Here is a 10,093-nt window from a genome sequence, read left to right on the forward strand (position 1 = left end):
TGGAAGTACATAAAATCTCGGAGTAATAAAACTAGCTGGAATTAATCGTTTCTTCTCCTCTCTAATATTTCATTATATATAAGCAAAACCTAAACCTTTATTTAATACCTCCAACTGATTGTTATTAAGAACCACATCTGACGTATTCAATGTTTTAGGAAATTCCAAAGCCCTTTGATTATCTTCAGGTAATGTATCCAATTTGATTTGTTTATCTTCTTTCTTTTTGTCTTTTAATTTTCTCTATTTCTGGTCCAATTCATACTTATACTTCTCAGTGTCTCTCACTGTCCGATTTTCCCATTCAATCCAACATTCATCATCATTTTATTTTGCTGCCGCTAAATGTAGTTGATTTTCTTGTTTGGCTATAACACTTCTTTTCCGCTGAATCGTGATGTGTAGTATCTGTTGTTTAATTTTTTGTACACAATAGTCTACTTTTCTTCCTTTGATATTATATTTTACTTGTATAAACTTTGGAATAAGATTCTCTCTTTGACATCTCACCAAAAAAAATTAGTTGAGATATCAATCGTTTTAGTTTACTACTCTGTCTTGCAAACTTCTTCGCCGTGGGTCCCGTTTCTAGACTCATAATTATTGTGTTTTGGCACTTGATATTCTACCCTATATTTAAACCGATAAATAAGATGAATCAAATGTTAGGTACTACGAAAGACGAAATACAGTTAACTGAAAAAAACTGGAATATATAAAATATAATGTGAATGTGGAAGTATTTACATTGGTCAGACAAGACGTAATTTAAAATATCGCTTAAATGAGCATAAGGGATATGTAAGAAATAAAAAAACTGAAAATTCATCCATAGCAGAACATGTACAGGAAACACAACACACACAATATTATGGGAAAAAACTGTAATATTAGCTCAACCTAAAAGTGTAATAGGTAATAATATTCGTGAATCCTTAGAAATAATAAAACATAAGAAAAGATCATGTAGTATTAAATAGAGATGAAGGTTTGGCGAATATTTCTGCAAGAATGTGGGTTGATCTCCTTTGAATGGTTTAGCGTGGATTTATGTAAAATAGCATACAGGTCACATGACCTACTAAAAAGTTATAAGTACTTTAGCTTTGTCTTGTAATTCACTTCTGAGGATGACGTTGCAACGTCGAAACATGTAGAGTCGTCAATATTTTGAAGATCATAGATAGGCCTAAATAATTTTTTTTTAATTGTGTGCTAATTTTAACGTTAAATATTATTTATGATTTTATATGAATGTTTCTATAAACCCATAAAAACGTGGAGAGCAAAACGTGAAAAATCGCATTTCATAAACTTTACTGTGACTAAAGTAGAGGATACCTGTGTTCCCTTTTCGAGTGTCAAACAATATCTGCAACAAAGCTATAGACATAGCCTTCTAGTGTTCAGTTTTAATATGCAATGCAAGTAACTTGCTTATCTATAAACGGGGCCAGCATGACCAGGTGGTTACGGCGCTCGACTCGCAAACTGAGGGTCGCAGGTTCGAATCCCCGTCCCGCCAAACATGCTCGATCTTTCAGGCGTGGTGGCGTTATAATGTGACGGTCAATTTGTTGGTAAAAGAGTAGCTTAAGAGTTAGCGGTGGGTGGTGATGGCTAGCTGCCTTCCATCTAGACTTACACTGCTAAATTAAGAACGGCTAGCGCAGATAACCCTCGTGTAGCTTTGCGCGAAATTAAAAACAAACAATCTATAAACGGTAATGAAACAAAATAATATTCGCATAATTTAAACATTCATTTTTCTTTACTTATAACAGTTCGTCTGATGAAAGTCCATTCTGATTATTAGACATAAGACGTGGTTTTATCACAATCTGGCTATTTCTAGAAGTCTACCTATTATCTACACCCATGCAAGAATGTAAATAAAAATCATCGTATGTTGTTTCTTATCAGCGATGAACCTCGAACTGCGAGTATGTTATCATTTCAAAACATATTTCAAAAGTTGCAATAAAATATGAAATAATCAACGCTGATTGGACAATATAGATAAGAGTGAAGAAGCTGTATCTTATGTATAGAAGCTAACCCTCAGAGACAGGTGTATACAGAGGACTAAGTACGTTATATTAAAATGATTTTGAATATGCAAATAAACGTAATAAACACAGCCGAAACTAGAGGGATAGTCAGTAGAGCGCATAATGTTATCCTTACTAACTAAAAAAGCAAGAAACAGTATGCATTTGCACACCACAAGGCCACTAACACTAGAACAGCGCGTGAGATATTATAAGATTCCAAATACAAAATGTCATCGATATCAAAGTAGTAGATTCCATTAATACTGAAGCAATGCATAAGATGATGTAGACCTATAAAAATCAAATGTCTTCGATTCTCAAAAAATACGAAAATGTGTCCGTCATTATCAACAGACACGGACCATTTTCGGCAGGACAATGAAGAATAATATTCTATAATATATGTCCACCAAGTTTTACCAAAATTTGACTGATTTATAGAGCAAATATAAAATGATAAATCGGTCCCCATGTTAACAGATAGGAATTTTTTTGGATTTTCATAACCTTGCTGAAACCTTGACCCTCGAGAAACTAATCACTTCTAAGTTGGGTCATAGTCCAAATGTATACCAAATTTCGTCCATATTTATTTAGTCATTTTCGAGAAATCTTGCTGACAAACACACACAGGGGTGAAAACACAATCTCCGTCCACTTTCGGTGGTGAAGGTAATAAGCCCCCCCCCCTCTCACTGGCACAGTGGTATTTCTGCGGACGTATAGTGCTAGAAACCGGGTTTCGATACCCGTTGTGGGCAGAGCACAGATGGCTTTGTGCTTAATAACAACCCCCCAGTGGCACAGCGGTATGTCTGCGGACTTACAACGCTAGAAGGTGCAAAGTTTTCAGATAGCGCATGACCAGACAGGAAAGCACGAACTGTAACAACGTGCTGAGTCTCCAAAATCGTCTTTATATAGCATACTAAACCTCTGTACTATATAGAGATATTAGCTTGTATATGAACTAATTACCTTGGATTGTTTATGATACTCGAACATGAGTTTTGGCGGGGGGTACGTTGGCTAGACTAACAGCTCAAAATAAGAGAAAGATAGCGCAAACAATTAACAATACTTTCCGCCAACTCTTGGCCTACTTTAATTCAAGAATGGGATTTTACCGTTACTCTTATAAAGCACCCATTGTCCCAGAGTTTGGTGTGCGATTTGTTTTGGGGCAACAGGATGCGAACCGTGGACCCTCAGACCTACACTCTCACATGCTAACCACTAGGACACGCTCAGCTTGCGATAACCAGAATTTAAGAAACTAAATGAAATTTGAATTTAAAAAATATATACACATATATGATTTATGAACTACTTTTGGAAAATAGCGCCAACACAAAACTTGGAAGAGACGAAGCAAAAAGTACGGAAAAACATCTTTTCCGAATGCCCCTCAGTGGCACAACGGATGTCTTTGGATTTACAACGCTAGAAACCGGTTTTCATTACCCGTGGTGGGCGGAGTACAGATAGCCCATTGTGCAGCTTTGTGCTTAATTACAAAAAAAATTCCGAAGAAATTAATTATTCTAACATTTTAATCCATCGGTTGCCAAAAACAATTTTACTGGTTTTGTTTGTTTTAAATTTCGCGCAAAGCTACACGAGGGCTAGCCGTCCCTAATTTAGCAGTGAAAGACTAGAGGGAAGTAGCCCAATAGTTGGTGGTGGGTGGTGGTGACCACCACCACCTACCGCCAACTCTTGGGCTACTCTTTTACCAGTGAATAGTGGGATTGACCGTCACATTATAACCCCCCACGGCTGAAAGGGCAAGCATGTTTGGTGTGACAGGGATTCGAACCCGCGACCTTCAGATTGCGAGTCGAGCGCCCTAACCACCTGGCCATGTCGGGCCGCTTTTTTATTTTTATTTTATTATTTGAACTTCACGAAAACTTTCTAAAATAGTTAATTCACTTCCAGGTAAGATAGCCCTAGGGTATGAGAAAATTGATTTTTATCTGGGCGGGGATGGATAAGCCAGTTATAACAAGGTCACTTAGTAAGTGACCTGTCCATGCCGGGCCCTCAATTTTACTGTCGGTCGGTTTTATAATGCTGTTCCACACATCAATACGTCATCACTTAAGTGCGTGTTTTATGAGAACGTACAGAGGTTCCAGCATCACCACACATCCTGAAAAGAAAATATTTGTCTTTTGTATTGTGTTTTGATTTTATAGATTTTCTCTTTTGGCAGTTATTTCTAATTTGGTTATTATTCCTATATAAATGGGTGCAAAAATCTTCCTGGTAAGGATTAACAGAGGGTTTTGCAGAAATCCTGAGTCAGGGGTGTACAATATTGGAAACCAAACAACCACAAGCACAACTGGCAGCTACTTCGGTCGTATACAAGTCTCTATAGTGGAGAGGTTATGGTCATGCTGTCAAACACTGCATAATGCATAGCCTGGACACAATCGGAAGCACAGTTATGATCCACATTATGACTGTTCTATACATAAAAGTCCCAGTAGAAATCGTCAGTCCACCTGGACACAAACGAAAGAACAGTTATGCTCCATGTTATATAACTGCTATATACACAAAATCGTCAGTCCACTGATTAGCATGGACAGCAGCAGGAGTAATTATTGGTGATCAAAGAATAAGAAGCAGACTCCATGAGAACGACTTTAGACCCATTGCTAAGTACAGTGTTTGTTTTGAAGAGGGTCATCTCTAAAAACCCACAGGAGAATGATAATCCTCAGTGGTACATCAATGAAGAAGACTATTTTGGTAGAGAATCTATTTCTGTTGGTATCTTTATTTGTCTTCCTCCAGTCATGGAGATAGTAGAACCAAACACGGCAGGTAGACTCGGATTGAATAGTGGTCGTCTTTATTTATTTGGTGTAGTACCACTACCCTTATTTAATTGGGTACCAAGGAGCTAAAATCCGTCCGGAAGGTTATATAGGTATGATAGAGGTCTATTAGCAGGTTTTTGGATTCATTGAGCTCAAAGCTAGCATTGGATATTTTGTTCCTGGCTCTCATTTTTTTGAAACTTTCTTCATATCTCAACTTACACGCTCCCGAGAAAAAAACGTGGTTAACGTCTTGAGATACCAGGAACGAGGTGTATTTTGGGTAAGGATCCCCTTGGAGTAGCTATAGAAGTAATTGCGTATGTATGAAGGAACTTCATCGGTAAATGGTGGCCACTGTGAATCACTAAGGGGCCAATGAACTCCGTAGCGGAGCGCAGGTATTTTATGCTAGGTAATATAAATGAACGTACATATCTTACTGTTCTTCAGAAGCGCATATTTATCACTTGACATTATGTTGAGGTGTAATTGGAATCAACTGTACGACCTTATTAAATTTTAATCAGACTATATCCTGTTCTGGTGTATGATAATGCTTAGGGTCATATTGCCAAAATTGCTGCTTACATTGAAGAACAAATTATGAAGAGACCTGATCTAAATTTCATATTACACCTCTGGTTCATATATTTTAACCCAAAACGGTACACCACTGAACTTAGCGTTACACTAAGTAATACAAAAGCTAATCTATAATGTCATTTGCTTATTGTCAAGCAGATGCAAAGGTTGTATTAATACTTGTTACTGGGCATCTCATTTTGCCAAGCACGTCCTTTTATTAAGGCTGAATCAATCAGAATTTAACTCTGACCCTGTGAAATTAAAGTATACTTTTTTCCACGACTTACAACCAACAATACCCTGTATAATAAGCCTCCCAGTTGCAGAGCGGTATGTCTGTAGACTTATACTGCTAGAAACCTGGTTTCGATACCCGTGGTGGGCAGAGCACAGATAACCCTTTGTGTAGCTTTGTGCTTAATGACAAACAACAACAGTTAATAAATGTTGCTTTGTACTTCAGCTGCGTTGTTAATTTAGTTAAAGAACAACTTAATAATTAAATAGTTTATTTTGTAGTATAATGCATAGTATAAATAAATTGCATGGAGTGGTGGTGGTGAATTGGGGTTTTCTGGCGCAAAGTAACAGGGCTATCTGCGCCAATTTCATGGATACTGAGATAAGATATAATTTGAGGCGTTAAAAACCTGTAATAAGTTATTAGTTAGGTGTACTTAACGTAAAGACTATTACAGTATAAAATGATCCCAGACATTTAGGTTGTACATAAATTGTGTCATTATATTTTTGCCAAATGAGTGACCTGCTGGTTAGGTCGCTCGACTCGCTATCTGTCTTTCAACCGTAGGGGCGTTATAATGTGACGGTCAGTCGAACTATTCTCTGGTAAATGAATAGCTCAAGAGTTGGAGGCTAGTGGTGTTTCCTATCTGCCTTCTCTCTAATTTATCTCTAACAAATCAGGGACGGCTAGCCCAGATAGCCATAGAGTAGCTTTGCACAAAATTCGAAACAAAACAAGCCAAACCAAATGAATATAAACAATTTTTTTCTGAGAAAAACTTTTTAAGTATTGTTTGTTTGTAGTTAAACATAGTCCGCAGACATACTGCTGAGCCACTGGAGGACAAAACTTTCTAAAGAAGTAACACAAAATAAGCTCGAAAACTTTAAACAGCTACGACTGTTTTAAGAAATCGTTATAAGTAATAAACACAAGATACATTTATGAGAAAAAAATAGTCCAATGATGTGAAAAATCTGCAAAAGGGAAAAAACAGTCTTTCTAATTTAAATTGTAAATGTGTTAAAATATTTTTGATTCTCATAATTAACAGTAACAACAAAAACTTACACTGTATTCAATCTTCCTTTCTCCCACTTACTGCAGTCCTATTATTTTCTACTCCATTAAAATATTTTTGATTCCCATAATTAACAGTAACAACAAAAACTTACACTGTATTCAATCTTCCTTTCTCCCACTTACTGCAGTCCTATTATTTTCTACTCCATTAAAATATTTTTGATTCTCATAATTAACAGTAACAACAAAAACTTACACTATATTCAATCTTCCTTTCTCCAACTTACTGCAGTCCTATTATTTTCTACTCCATTCATGGTCCGTTAGGCTCAAATATCATACAAAGTTTATTAATTGTTATAATCTTCACGTTACTTTCATACAGATATGTGCAGTAGTTGTTAACATATTTATTACTAATAATTTCTATTTTTACCCCAAAGATTCTCATTACAATTAAATAAACAAAATAAATGTAAATATTCAAAACCACAAGGAATTGATTGGTTTTTCAAGTTGAAAGCATAATAGTTAAACCATAAGAATTAGTTATTGATATTACTGCGTTTATTATAAGCTAATGTTATAAAAAAGCTGTTTGTTTTTAACTTTAGGATTTATACTAACAAGAGCCTAATTATAATGAAATCATATGATATCGTTTATATTTTTCTCGAGAGGAGAGAGCAGGACTTCTAAATACTATGTTAAAATTATTCGTTATTATCATATTGAATGACTTGTATTATTACAAAACCTAAATCTATGTAATTAGGACTATTTAAGTTGTCTTGTAACAAAATATTTGTCAAAAATGAATAACTTCTATAATTATGTCATTATTCTATTTACATTTGTTTTAATTTCTTCAATATTGCTGGTTTTCACGCATTTTTATTTCAGGGAAGTGTTGATATATTTCCTATTTCCCTTAACGCACAAGTTTTATTAAACGTTTCACGTTATTGTTTCTTTAGAATTGACTTTATGGTTTTTTTGCATTCAGGAGCCTAATCTCCTTTAGAAATTTGAAATCCATATAAAACTGAACCTCAAATTATTATTGGTTACGGAAAGCTAAATGCAGAGCAAACCAATGCAAGTATAATCATTAATCAGCAAATATGAGGGAAAATAATGGAAGGTGAATTCTTGTTTTCTATCACGCTGCGAGAAAATCATGTAAGATCTCTAGAGTAAAAAATATATAAAGAATAACGAGAAGACTTGCTTATATATCCTACTTGAACCAATTAAAATTTTTCATTACAAATAAAATTAAACCAAATGTTAAATGGATAATAAAAGTCTGAAATACCTTCGAATGTTATCCAGAGGCAATTACTGTCGAAAGTTAACGTAGAGAGTAGGATACAAAGTAATGACAAAATTACCAGAATTTGCAAAACTTACGCGTATAACTCGGTTAGGATTGGTGACTGTTACAATCGCCTGGTTACATCATATGATTTAAAGTACTCCGAATGTTATCCAGAGGCAATTACTGTTGAAAGTTAACGTAGAGAGTAGGATACAAAATAATGACAAAATTACCAGAATTTGCAAAACTTACGCGTATAAATCGGTTAGGATTGGTGATTGTTACAATCGCCTGGTTACATCATGTTCATATTATTTAAAGTACTCCTGCTGAAACCACCATACTAATTACTATAGAAGTCTAAGAGGGTCTCTAATAAGCTGTTCTTTGTCTTAAGATCAACTTATCAGTGTAAACTAGAACAATCGTCAGTCTTCTATTCTACACTAGAAAATACCTTATAAAGGGCGCAGTAAGGTATGCTATAATCAACATGATGATAAAATGGCGTTTACCTTATCAAACATATATTTCCCTACAGATGGAGCTCAATCTTAATTTGTAATTATACCTTATTGAAATATCCAGTCCAAAATTAAGTTTTCCATGAACTCATCTCATTTGACGATATTATTTTGCACAAGGCAATAATGTGAATAAGATATAGCTAATTTGGTTTAATTTAAAAAGATTAATCACCTGCCAATCTTGCTTTGTTTGCCTCAACGATTTCAAGTAGCGCACAGCTACACGAGGGCTGTCTGCGTAAGCTGTCCCTAATTTAGCAGCGAAAGACTAGAGGGAAGTCAACTAGTCATCTTCACCAACCATAAAATCTTGGGCTGCTCTTTTTTGCCGTCACATTCTAACGCCCTCACGACTGAAAGGGTAAACTTGTTTTGGAGGGACGGGGATTCGAACCCGCAACTCTCAGATTGAGAGTTCAACGCCCTAACCATATGGCCATGCTAAGCCCGCCTGTTTGGAGCTGTGGAACTAACACAAGAGGTTATCTGTTAAAGGAGGACTGAATCCCTGATATTTTTCTACATTTATGGACGATCTGATATCCAGCTTCTTATTGGAATGGGCATCAGTATGATGAGCAAAGTGGAAGTAGCCGAGGTTAACAGTATTGTTAAGGTTGTAGCCTTTGTGCCACATCTGAAAGCAGGTTCAGAGATATCAAATTATCTGAAATTGTTAAATATTGCACATGTAATCTAGGTTCAACACAGTGACAGCAATGCAGTGATTTGTTGGTTGAATATGTCATTGTATTATTGGAACCAGATGTCTGATTAGGTCGAATAACAGACACACAGTATTACATAGATTCAAATGACACACAAGCAATTAAGCAACTGCTGTAGATACCTCTTTGCTGTGCTAAAGATGTAGCCAGTAATGAAGTATAATGGATGTTAAAGCACGAGATTATATAGTCTTCAAAGAGTGTTTGTTCATCTTTTGTAATGATTGTCAAAATTAAGGAAGGTACACCAAGATTCTTCTTTGATTTTAGATAGGTGAACATGGTAACTCGAATCACTGCCAACTATTACCACAAACAGTTGATGCCTAGATGCTTGGAATGGGCTTAATGTTTCATTACATAGCCCAAGCATCTGGATACTGTCAAGTCGAAATGGGTGATTAGAGGAGACCTAAGACTGTTTTCAGTACGAGAGATGACACGAATGTGTTCCTTGTTATGATATATACATAGCTTTTACAATGCACCCACTAGTTCTGATTGGTTACTTGAGTTTACACGAAAGGGGTTATAATGGGAGAAGTGCTTGATCTACGTAGACGACGTCATAGTGTTTGATTGCATGTTCAACTTTGCAGCCAAGAGCTAGAAAATGGTAAAAGTGTCAGGCTTGAAACAGAAATTGGAAAAATGTGTTCATGCTAATCAAAATGTAATTTCCTGGTCATAACATAAGAAGTGGTTGAGTCTCTATGGATTTTGCTAAAATAGCAGCAATACAAGATTGTCCTTAACCTGTAGCCAACCAGA

The 10,093-nt window shown here is 35.8% G+C and overlaps 1 long non-coding RNA gene across 1 annotated transcript; it reads right to left on the reverse strand.

Moving 5' to 3' along the window:
• Positions 1–6: 6 nt before the first annotated feature.
• On the reverse strand, positions 7–8,556 carry LOC111085559. Its single transcript, XR_002610376.1, has 3 exons — positions 8,065–8,556; positions 7,003–7,074; positions 7–630 (listed from the first exon to the last, which is right to left on the reverse strand). It is a non-coding gene; the product is annotated as an uncharacterized LOC111085559 (long non-coding RNA).
• Positions 8,557–10,093: the final 1,537 nt, after the last annotated feature.

This window comes from Limulus polyphemus, unplaced genomic scaffold (assembly GCF_000517525.1).
Source record: "Limulus polyphemus unplaced genomic scaffold, Limulus_polyphemus-2.1.2 Scaffold470, whole genome shotgun sequence".
Lineage (NCBI taxonomy): Eukaryota > Metazoa > Arthropoda > Merostomata > Xiphosura > Limulidae > Limulus > Limulus polyphemus.